Source organism: Chlorocebus sabaeus, chromosome X (assembly GCF_047675955.1).
Source record: "Chlorocebus sabaeus isolate Y175 chromosome X, mChlSab1.0.hap1, whole genome shotgun sequence".
Lineage (NCBI taxonomy): Eukaryota > Metazoa > Chordata > Mammalia > Primates > Cercopithecidae > Chlorocebus > Chlorocebus sabaeus.
Window position 1 is genome coordinate 59,723,326 of NC_132933.1, and position 12,221 is coordinate 59,735,546.

The 12,221-nt window shown below is 38.9% G+C and overlaps 1 pseudogene; it reads left to right on the plus strand.

Annotated features, from left to right (window-relative positions):
* Nucleotides 1–1,220: 1,220 nt before the first annotated feature.
* The window catches only part of LOC103232955 (5'-nucleotidase domain-containing protein 1-like), a 37,955-nt pseudogene continuing 26,954 nt past the window's right edge, over nt 1,221–12,221 (plus strand).

Genomic DNA, 12,221 nt, shown 5'->3' on the forward strand with positions numbered 1-12,221 from the left:
CTCATAGGCATTTGAGGGTACAAACCTATGGATGAGCTCAGCTTTTAAAAAGTCTTACCTGAGATTCCTTATGGAACAAAGTTCCATCAAAACAAATTTAAAAAGCCTATGTGAAAAATAATGATTCCTGTTGCGCTTCGTGGAAATAGCCAGGCCAAGTATAATAAGACTAAAGTTTATTTTATAAACAAACTAGTCTTATAATTATTTTTCTTTTTTTAACAAAAATAAAGACTGGAGGAGACCAATTATGTTTCAAAAGTTATGGTACACCTGTTGTTAAATTCTAGTCTCATCAGGTGTTTTTAAATATTTGTCTGCATTTTAGCCTAACCCCACTTATTCCTATGAACCAACCAGTGATCTCTGGCTGCAGCTCAGAAGAAACAAGAGAGATGAGTAATGTAAAAATCTGGATCAATATTCTAATTCTGGGCAATTATCATCCAAATCTTTCCAGGTGATGGAGGTAAATGGTGTCCCCATAACCCAGAGGTTGCTTTTTTGGGGGAAATAAGACCAAAGGACCTAATCAAAGCCAAGCCCTATGCACCAAAGTCTTAGCAGGCATAACCATAGCCACCAGTTACCTGGGCGTGTCAACAGCCTTGGGATTTTTAGAGCTGTCCTCACCCCCTTATTTCATTTTGGTCCATGTCTTCTAATCTAATAACCTGGTTTATCTCCTCTCACCTTCAGGCCATTAAGCTCCAGATAATCCTCAGTGAGGGATACTATTCCCCCAATAATCAAGAGGCATCCTTTTACAGGAAGGAGGCAAAATCCTGCCCCTGTCTCTCTTGCACCTGGCTGGATACTGCTTTCACCAGTGCATGGAGTGACCCTCTTGCCCTGACAGCTAGAGAGACCAAGACCCACAGGACCACTACCACCCCTTTGTCTGTGGGAAGCAGTTATGGAAAACTGACCTTCATTCATTCTCCCCTAAAAATTCAGGGGTCTTGGCTCTTGAGGTGTAAAAGGTTAAAGGTAGTTAGGAATGAGTCAGGCAGGAGAGGGCTCTTCTTCCCACTACCCTCTAGAAATGTCAGGTGTTGGTTCAGCAGTTATTGCATTGCCTCTCTAAAAGTAATAAATTGGCAGCCAGCACCAGGGAGAGACCATTTCCTGATGGTCCACAAATATTAACATTAAAGTGTTAACTAAAGGCAGACCCCAGGGAGAAGAAACTTTCTGGGCATGCACATTAAGAGACGAAAATGGCAAAGCATGATATTCTGGATACACTCCACGGGAAAAGGGAAGAAATCCTCAGATGGGCATGCATGCAACTTCATAAACACGCTGCACATGCTCATTTCACAAGGGTAAGGTGGGCTCTGTGCATGCAGGCAGCCCACCCGAAGGGAAGACTCATGGGAAAGAGGCGAGCTAATTAAAGTCCTAGGATCATCGTTAAATGGGGCACTTGACCCTCTCTCTCTTTAACCTTCATGCACCCTCTTGGATTTCTTCCAAGTGAACTTTCCTTTTTTTCCTGTTCTAAAGCTTTTTAAGTAAACTTCCACTTCTGCTAGGAAACTTGCCTTGGTCTCTTTTTATGATATATGCCCCTCAGTCCAATTCTTTCTTCTGAGGAATCAAGAATTGAAGTTGCTGCAGATGTATATGGATTCACCACCAGTAAATTGGGATAACTCAGATCTCTGCCACCGCTAACAAAACAAATAAAAGTAGAGCTAACCTTGTTCAAGCAGAAGTTTGGGAATTTAGTTTGAACTCCTTTATAACTTCTTCACTCAATCCACTCTCTAAGACCAGTTGTTGAGGTTTCTTCTTATTGAAGAGACCTTCTTTGGGAAGTTTGAAATCCGCTTCCCGAATCTATACTAAATTTTAAAATACAAATATACTACATTCTAGAAAAAAACCTACATAAATACATGTGCTGTTGTGAATGAGTACTAATTCAGTACTCTAAAATGAAAACATTTTTACAGATAATAAAAGTGTCAGCCAATATGTGAGTAGTTACATCAATTGTAGTATTTAAAATAACTGGTATTTACTGAGCACTTAATATTGACCAAGCGCTGTACTGAATGCCTTATGTATATTAGCTCATTTATTCTTCTCAACAATTATATGAATTAGTGTCAAAGCAGAAATTGCACTGGATAAAGTTACACAGGTAAGGAAGACGTTATTCAAGAATATTGCAATAATGAAGGGAGGTCAGAACCCAGTCTGAACTTGACTGTGCTATAAAAAAAAAAAGGGTGGGAAAGGTTTTTAAGCACTGAGGATAGCTAGTAGAAAAGTACTGGAATACTTTGAGGGTGGGTCTTAGGATATCTGTGTTTGTCAGTTGGCTTTATTCTAAGGAAACATAAAATTCTAGTTTTTTTTTTTTTGAGCCAGGGTCTGCCTTTGTCACCCAGGCTGGAGTGCAGTCACATGATCATAGCTCACATCAGTCTCCAACTCCTGGGCTCAAGCAATCATCCTACCTCAGCCTCCCAAGTAGCTTGGACTACAGATGAGTGATATAACATTTAACTAATTTTTTATATATATACACACGCACACACACACACACATATATACACATATACACATATGTGTGTATATATATATACACACTTTTTTTGTAGAGGGGTGTTTCTCCATGTTCCCCTAGCTCTCAAACTCCTAGGTTCAAGCAATCCACCCACCTTGGCCTCAAATGTTTGGTACATATACATTTAAAATTGTTACATCCTCTAGCTGAATTCACTGTTTTATCATTACATAGTGACTTCCTTCATCTGTTCTTGAAGTTTTTGTGTCGAAATGTATTTTGTGTGTGTGTGATATAAGTAAAGCTGCTCCCACTTCTTTTTGGTTTCCATTTGCATGGAATGTCATTTTTCATTTTTTTTTATTATCAGATTCTCCATGTCTTTATAAATGAGATATATTTCTTACAGGCAACAGATCAAAGGGTCTTGCTTTTTCATCCATTCAGGCACTCTATCGCTTTTTATCGAAAACTTTAGTTCATTTGCATTTGATGTTATTATTTATACTAACCACTTACTCCTGCTATTTTTATTTGTTCTTTGGTTGTTTTGTGGTTTTATCTTCCCTCTTTACTTATTTTCTGCCTTCCTTCTAGTGAAAGTGATTTTCTCTGGTGGTATGCTTTTATTTCTTGCATTTTACTTTTTGTTCACCCATTTTGTGTTTATTGATTTGAGTTTACCATAATGTTTGCTATTAATATTTTATAACTCATTATTTTAAGCTGATTACAACTTATCACTGTTTTCATAAAAAGCAAGCAAAACCAAAACAAATAAAAACTTCGTCTCCCTGTTGTTAAACTTTTTGTTGTAACTATTTATATATTATTGTACTGTTTATGTCTTGAAAAGTTGTTGTAGTTATTTTTAGTGGTTCATCATTTAGTCTTTCTATTTAAGATAACAGTAGTTTACACACCACAGATGTACTTGTGCAATATTCTGTGTCTTTCTGTTTTCTTAATATTACCAATGAATTTTGGACCTTCAGATAATTTCTTACTGCTCACAACATCCTTTGCTTTCTGGTTGAGCTACTGTCTAGCATTTCTTATGGGACAGGTCTGATGTTGATGAAATCCTTCAGCTTTACTTTGGGAAGTTCTTTATTTCTCCTTCATGTTTTAAATATATTTTTCACTGATAGACTGTTCTAGGGTAAAAGTTTTCTCTCTCAGCATTGTGAATATGCCATGCCACTCTCTCATGTCCTGTAAAGTTTCCACTAAATAATCTGCTGCCAGAAATAGTGGAGTGCCATTGTGTGTTATTTGTCTCTCTTCTCTTGTTGCTTTTAGTGTCCTTTCTTTATTCTTGATCTTTGAGAGTTTGATTATTATATGCCTTTAGGTAGTCTTCTTTGTCTTAGATCTGCTTGTGTTCTATAACCTTCGTGTACTAGGATATTGATATCTTTATCTAAGTTTGGGAAGTTCTCTGTTAGTATCCCTTTGAATAAACTTTCTACTCCTATCTCTTTCTCTACATCCTCTTTAAGGCCAATAACTCTTAGGTTTTTTCTTTGGAGACCATTTTCTAGATACCGTATGTGTGCTTCATTGTTTTTATTCTTTTTTTATTTTGTGTCTTCTCACTGTATTTTCAAATAGCCTGTCTCACTCATTCTTTCTTCTGCTTACTCATTCTTTATTCTGCTTGATTGTTTCTGCTATTAAGATCCTCTGATACATGCTTTATTGTTTCAAATTCATTTCTCAACTTCAGATTTTCTGCTTGATTTTTTAAGAAATTATTTTAGTATCTTTGTTAAATATATCTAATAAAATTTTGAGTTCCTTTTCTGTGTTATCTTAAATTTCTTTGATTTTTCTCAACACAGCTATTTTGAATTATCTGTCCCAAAAGTCACATATCTCTGTTTCTCCAATATTATCTCTTTATTTTGGTCAGTTGATGAGGTCATATTTTCCTGGTCATGTTTTCTTGATGCCTACGATGTTCATCTCTATCTAGGTATTGAAGAGTTAAGTATTTATTGTAGTCTTTGCAGTCTGTGCCTGTTTGTATTAATACATGTTCTTCTTGGGAAGACTTTTCAGGTATTCAAAAGGACTTGGGTTTTGTGATCTAAACCATATCTGCACTAGGGGACACCCCAAGCTGAGTAAAAAAGTGTTTTTTGGAAAGTCTTAGAGGCACCACCTGGATAATCTTTGATAAGATGCAAATAATTATTTGGATTATCAGGCAGAGTCTTTTGTTCTCTTTCTCCCAAACAAGCAGAGTCTCACCTTCTCTTCTTAGCTACCTAGACCTGGGGACAGAGTAACACTCCTGTGGCCACCACCCCCAGGACTTCACTGTGTCAGACCTGAAGCCAGCACAGTACTGGGTCTCGCCCAAGGCCCACTGTAACCACTAACTGGTTATTCCTTATGTTCACCCAAGGCCCTTGGGCTCTACAATCAGCACGTGATGATGCCAGCCAGGCATTTGTCTTTTACTTCAGAATAATGAGTTCCCCCAGGCCCTGGAGGAACCCAGTGGTGTGATCAGCGTCCAGGGACTAGAGTTAAAAACCGTAGAAATCTACCTGGTGTTTTATTGTACTGAATCGGAGCAGGTACTTAAACCACAAAACTCAGTACTTCCCATTCTTTCCTCCACTTTCCACAGGAAGAGAAACCTCACCCCATGGCCACCACCAGTGGCCCACAGGAAGTACTACTAGTCTACTGCCAATATTGCCTTAAAGCCCATGGTCTCTTCAGTCAGCTTGAGGTGAATGCTGCCTGGCCTGGGACTGGCTTTTCAGGACAGTGGGCTCCACTCTGGCCTAGGACAAGTCTATAAATGCCTTCTAAGAAGAAAGGCACTTGGTATTCTATACCTTTTTGACTGAGCTGGTACCTAAGGTGAAAGACAAAATTCCTTTTACATTTGCCTCTGCTTTGCTGAAGCAGAAGTAGTCTCTTTCCATAGTCATCCCAGTTGGGAATGTGCTGAGTCTCATATGAAGCCAGCAAGTCTCAGAGTCTCACCCAGGACCACGACATACTACCTGGGTATTGGTACTGGGTTTTCGGGACTCAAGATCACTGTAGTGAGGAGGTGATGGATCCTTCTAGGACTGGGTTCTTTTTTTCAAGGCAGTGGGTTTCCTTCTGGACCAGGGTGTGTCTAGAAATGTCATCTGGGAGCTAGTGCCTAAAAAGGGGGCCTCATGACTTTACTATACTGCTGTGACTCATGTCGTATCCAAGCTTCAAAACAAAGCCTGTTTACTCTTCTTTCTCTTCTACTCAAGTGGAAGGAAAGGGTCTTTTGAATCCACAAACTGCGCCTCTGGGAATTGGGTGAGATGTGGCAAAAGCACTCTTTCAGCCATACCCACTTGTGTTGAAGTAGGTCATGTGCTCCCCCAAGTCCACTGGCTCTGAGCCTAGTTTAGCACTAGGACTCTCCTGAGAAGTCTGCTGCCAATAGCATTGGGGCTCATTTGTGTGTTATTTGTTGCTTTTCTCTTGTTGCTATCAGACTCTTTTCTTTATCCTTGGCCCTTGGGAGTGTGATTATTAAATGTCTTGGGATCATCTTGTTTGAATTAAATCTGCTGGGTGTTCTAAACCTTCTTGTACTTGAATACTAATATGTTTCTTGAGATTTGTTAAGTTCTCTGTTATCCTTTTAAATAAGCTTTCTACCCTGATCTCTCTCTCTCTACCTCCTTTTTAAGGCCAATAACTCTTATATTTGCCCTTTGGGGCTACTTTCTAAATGTTTTAGGCATGCCTCATTCTTCTTTTTAATTGTTTTCATTTTGTCTCCTCTGACTCTTTATTTTCAAATAGCCTGACTTCAAGCTCGCTATTTTTTCTGCTAGTTCAATTCTGCTCTTAAGAGACTCTGATGCATTCTTCAGTGTGTCACTTGAATTTTTCAGCTCTGAATTTCCACTTGATTCTTTTTAATTATTTCCATTTCTTTACTCAATTTATGTAATAGAATTCTGAATTCCTTCTCCATGTTGTCTTAAGTATCTTTGAGTTTCCCCAATATGGCTATTTTTAATTATCTGTCTGGAAGGTCACATATCTTTGTTTCTCCAATATTGGCGCTCAGTTTTCCATTTAGGCCATTTGGTGAGGTTATGTCTTCCTGAATTATCTTGATACTTGTAGATGTTTGTCTGTGTCTGGACATTGAAGAGTTAGGTATTTATTTTAGTCCTTACAGTCTAGACTCCTTTGTAACTGTCCTTCTTGGGAAGGCTTTCCAAGTATTCAAAGGGACTTGGATGTTATGAACTAAGACTTTGTTTGCTGCAGCTATATCTACTTTACGGGGCACCTCAAGCCCAGCAACACTGTGGCTCTTAAAGATTCATAGAGATACTGCCTTGGTGGTCTTGGGTAAGATCTGGTAGAATTCCTTGGATTAGGAATTCCTTGAATTAGGCAGAAACTATTCTTCTCTTGCCTTAATTTTACTCAAACAAAATGAAGTCTCTCTCTCTCTATGCTAAGCTGCCCGTAGGTGGGAAAAGAGTAATACAACCAACTCTGTGGGCATAACCGCTGAAACTGAACTGGGTCAGACCCAAAGCCAGCACAACCCTGGGTCTCACCCAAGTACTGCAGTGACCACTGCCTGGCTACCCCCTATCTTCTCTTAAGGCCCTAGGGTTCTACCATCTACAGGTGTTAAAGTCAACCATGCTTGTGCCATTCTTTTAAGCACAGTGAGTTTCCCCCGGCTCTGGGCATGTCTGGAGGTGTCATCCAGGAGTCAGGGACTGGAGTCTGGAACCTTAGACATCTACCTGTTGGTCTATTCTATTGCAGCTGAACTGGCACTGAAGCCACTAGACAGTCTTCCCTATTTTTCTCTCTCCTTTTCTCAAGCAGAGGAGTCTCTCCCCATAGCCACCATCACCCCAGCCTATGACAAGTTCTGCCTGATTACTGCTGACATTTACTCACCCCCGAGTGCTCTTCAGTCAGTCAGCGGTGAATGCTGCTTGGCCTGTGTCTCTCCCTTTAGGGTAGTGGGTAACTGTCTGGCCTGGGACAAGTCTACAAATGCTGTCCAAGAGCCAGGGTCTATGTTTGGTGACTCAATGGGCCTGCTCTATTCTCTACTCCACTAGGCTACTGAGTTGGTACCTAAGCTGCACGACAAAGTCCCCTTTACTCATTTCTCTCCTTTCCTCAAGCATAAGAAGTGTCTCCCTTTAGCCACCACAGTTAGGAATGTTCTGGGTAACACCTGAAGCCAGAACAGCTCTATCACCCATGACCTACAGCGAGTATTGCCTGGCTACCCCTGCTGATTATTCAGGGCCTAAGGATACTTTGGTCAGCAGGTCATGAATCCCACCAGGGTGAGTCTTCCTTTCAAGGTAGCATGTTCCCTTCTGGCCCACAGTGTGTCTAGAAATACCCTGTGTGAGCTAGGGCCTTGGATGGGGGCCTCGGAACTCTGCTTGTCACTTTATCCTACAGTGTCTGAGCTGGTATCCAAGTTAAAAGACAATGTCCACTTTACTGTTCTCTCTCTTCTCCTCAAGCAGAGGGGAGGAGTCTCTCCTGTAGCTCTAAGCTGCACTGCCTGGGGTTGGGGTTGCAGGGGGTGACCCAAGCATTCCCTTAGCCATCCTGGCTCCTATCTCACTAGGTCTCATGAACTCCAAGTTCACTGACTCTGAGCCCAGCACAGCACCAGGACTTGCCCAGCATTTGCATTTCGTGTGGCCTAGACTACCTTTCAGACTTATTTAGGACCCCGGAGTACATTAGCCTTTGACAGCAGAGCTTGCCAGAACTCAGGTTCCAACCACTGGGATGGGCGATTCCCCTCTGTCTAGGGCTGGTCTATACGCCCCCTCCATGGGTGTCAACTGCATTCTGCCAAATGTTGCTTTCAACTGTGACAGGGCAGCACTGAGCTCCAATGCAAAGTTTCACAATAACTGTGTTCTTTCTTCCCCAAGTACACAGATTCTCTCTCTGGAACACATGGCCACTGCCATAGGAGGGGTTGAAGGGTGGTGGAGGCTATTTAAGACTGTCTTTCCTACCCTTTGTTTTCCTACGTATTTCTTTGATATGAAGTTAAAGCAGGTACTGTGATTGTTCACCTGATTTTTGGTTCTTATGAAAGAACTTTCTTTGTGTGTGGATAGTTGTTCAATTTGGTGTTCCTGTGGTACAGGAACAATCATTGGAGGCTTCTATTTGGCCATCTTGCTCTGCTCTCTCTCCAAGTTTATTTTTTATTTACTTGGAGAGTTATTTCTTGTTAATTGTTATTTCTGTCTACTGTGTCCATTCTGATTGTGTTTAAGGCAAAGTTTGTCATAGAGTGAGGATATCTCTCTAGGGAAATATTTTGTTGCTCTAAACTATATCTGTGATGGTAAAGTAATATGTATTACTATGTGTATATATAGGTTGGTACACTTCAGTATAGGGCATTTACCTCAATTTTCTGTGCTTATAGCCTACTTGATGGACAAGGTGCTTTTTAAAGCCATAGTTATGGGAGGCTGAGGCAGGAGAATCACTTAAACCCGGGAGGCAGAGGTTACAGTGAGCCGAGATCACGCCATTGTGCTCCAGCCTGGGCCACAAGAGTGAAACTTCGTTCCCCCCCCCCCCCAAAAAAAGCCATAGTTGTAAAGTTGTAAAGGAGGGTTGCTTAAGTAGTTTTGTTTTCAACTCTAAGTCAGGGAGAGCCTGCCTGTCGGGTACAAGCTTCTTTTATAACAATCCCTCAGTGGTGTTCTTTAGTTTGAAAACCTATGAAGAAAATGAAAATGTGTGTTGAGGATGACTATAAGACAGTTGTTCTTAAAACCTGGGGAACTTATAAAAGGATTCCTCAGTCTCACATGATTATTGCTAGGATTTTTTTCTTGCTTCAGTATTCTTATTACTGTGACTTAGAGGCTGCATATACAGACTTCAGGCTTCAAGTTGTAAGCAGTGGATATCTATTGAAAGGCTTGGGCCATTTCAATATGCCATAGAAAAGCACTGTCCAATAAAAATATAATGGAAAAAACATATATAATTTTGTATTTTCTAATAGTATTATTAAACAAATAAAAAGAAGCAAGTGAAATAAATTTTTAATAATTTTACTTAACCCAACATAACTGAAATATTATCATTTTATCTTGAAATTAATAAAATGTACTACTGAGCTATTTTACATTCTTTATTATTCATACTAAGTCTATAAAGTACAGTGTTTATTTTATACTTTCAGCTAATCTCAATTTGGACTAGCCATATTTCAAATGCTTAATAGCTACATATGGATACGGGCTACTGTATTAGACAGTACAGATCTAGAAGACCCGGGTTATGGCTATATGATGTTCCAGTGCTGACTCTGATCCAATTGCTTTAAGTATTTATCTGTATTTTCTTAATGTTCATGATTCCTGCTAAGCTGTAAACATTCTAATGGTGTCTGAAGTAAAAAGAGATCATTCACAGTGTGTGAAAATGGTTACGAGATCATTTAATGCAAAGTGCCACAAAACTTCCTGTAGGATATAATACTTCTTGTATTTACTGTTATTCATTCTTGTCGAGTATTATGTGGGTTATATAAATAATGCTTCACAATATATATTGAATATACTATAAAAAATTGACTTCTATGTTTGAATCCATGTACGGCTAATAACAAACAGAGACTGATGGCAACAGAAGAGTCATTTGTGAGTAGCAGCAGCATCAGGTGAGTTTGCATGGACTAAAAAAACATAGCTCAGGGAGGCATAGAACTGGAGCTATAGATAGAATGTGTAAGACTACATGCAAGAGAAAGGATATGAGCATATAGACAGAAAGACATCTGTATTAGCATGGATATACATGCTTAAAACTGGATTCAAAGAAAGACTTGGTAAGTCTAATGTTTTGAACATTTTATTAGACATAAAAATGAATTTCATAGTAATCCCAGTGACATATAAAAATCAAATCTGATAATAAGCAAACAATAATATCAAACTATGTATTTTGCCATCTCAAAAAGCCAATTCAACTATCATAATGTTACTCTTCAGTTATGAAGATTCACTCAAGCAAAATGTTGCCTAATTATGAACAGACCACCACGACTGACCAAAATTTTGAGAGAGAGAGGAATCTAAAGATTAAATATAGTCATGTCAAATGGTAATTGACTGAGGGTCTTCTAACTACATCTCAAACAAATATTTTTATATGTGAATATTCATTCCAAATTACAAAGAACAGGGAGATTAAAATGAAGAAGACAGGGCAGAGAGAAAATACAGAAAGCTCTGATATTGGGAAAGACTAGTTAGAAATTAGATCAAACAGCCAGATAAATATTTACAAAAAATATAAAAATAAATTAAGAAAAAACTATAGATATTTTAGTTTAAATGCTTTTTACAAGTTTTTAAAATCTCTTTTTAAATTGATACATAGTATTTTACATATTTATGGGGTACACATGAGTATTTGTTACACGTATAGAATGTGTAATGATCAAATCAAGGTATGTGGGGTATTTATCACAGAGATTTGAAAGACTGAGTGGGTGGGAAGAGGGGATAAAGACAGGGTGGTTAGTGGGTACAAAGGTACAGTTAGAAGTTCTAAAGTTCCATGGTGACTATGGTTAGCAATAATGTATATTTCATAGTAAGAGAGAATTTGAAATGTTTCCAACACATAGTAACTATAAATACTCATGTTTAAATGCTTTTGATTGCAAGGGACAGAAAACTCAAACTCAAATTGTTTTGAACAATGAACGAAATGTATTGACAAAATGTAGTTGAAAAAGCCTAGAGGTAAGATTTCAGGCATAATTTTATTAGGCCTCTAGCTTAGTTTTTCTGTGATTTTTCTCAATGCTGCCACTCTCCATGTGTTGCAATTGTTTTCAGGCTATTCTTCATCATTGTAGCAAAATGGCTATAGCAGTTACAGAATTTACATCACCATGCTACATCTTTGTAGGAAAGTCCTGTATTTTATTCTGAACCAATCTGAACCAATCATGGTGCCCAGAAAAATACTACACATTTATTATTTTGGATCAGGGTTACTGACTATACATAATTTAATTGGTATTGCAGAGGAAGTGAGATTATGCTAACTGGATTATAGCTCTCAGTGCTCATCCCTATGATGAACATCAATCCCATCCAAATTTCATGGCTGCCACAAAATGAGGGAGGGATAGAATAGATGCTGCGAAGACAAATATCCACTTTATGAAGACTAGGATATATGGTCCTGTATGATATATCTGAAAATCCAACAAAGGAAGTTTCAGTTAGTCATAATGTAATCTACCTTAAGAAGAAACCTGGCTTTCATTAACATGCTTAACAGATGCCTGAACCCTTAACAAATAAATAGAAAGTATTGTTATCAGGACAGCCTGGTCTTCAACAGTTTCTCTTTAGTATTTTTATCTGTAGGCACAGATGCTAAAGAAAACCAGATGACCTGAGTGTCACACGTGGCCTCATGACCCTCTGTCAGATATCGGAGGGAGTCCAGACCCAGGCAAAACTGGTGCATACCATAGCAGGTGACTTCCAGTTATCTTTAAGTCACTAATATATCATGATAATACTGAAAACTCTCCCCTGAGGGAAGACCCCTGACATTTTGTGTACATGTGATGTATAAAGTAGTATGTTTATGAACTATGCCTGTGTTCCTGGAACTCCTC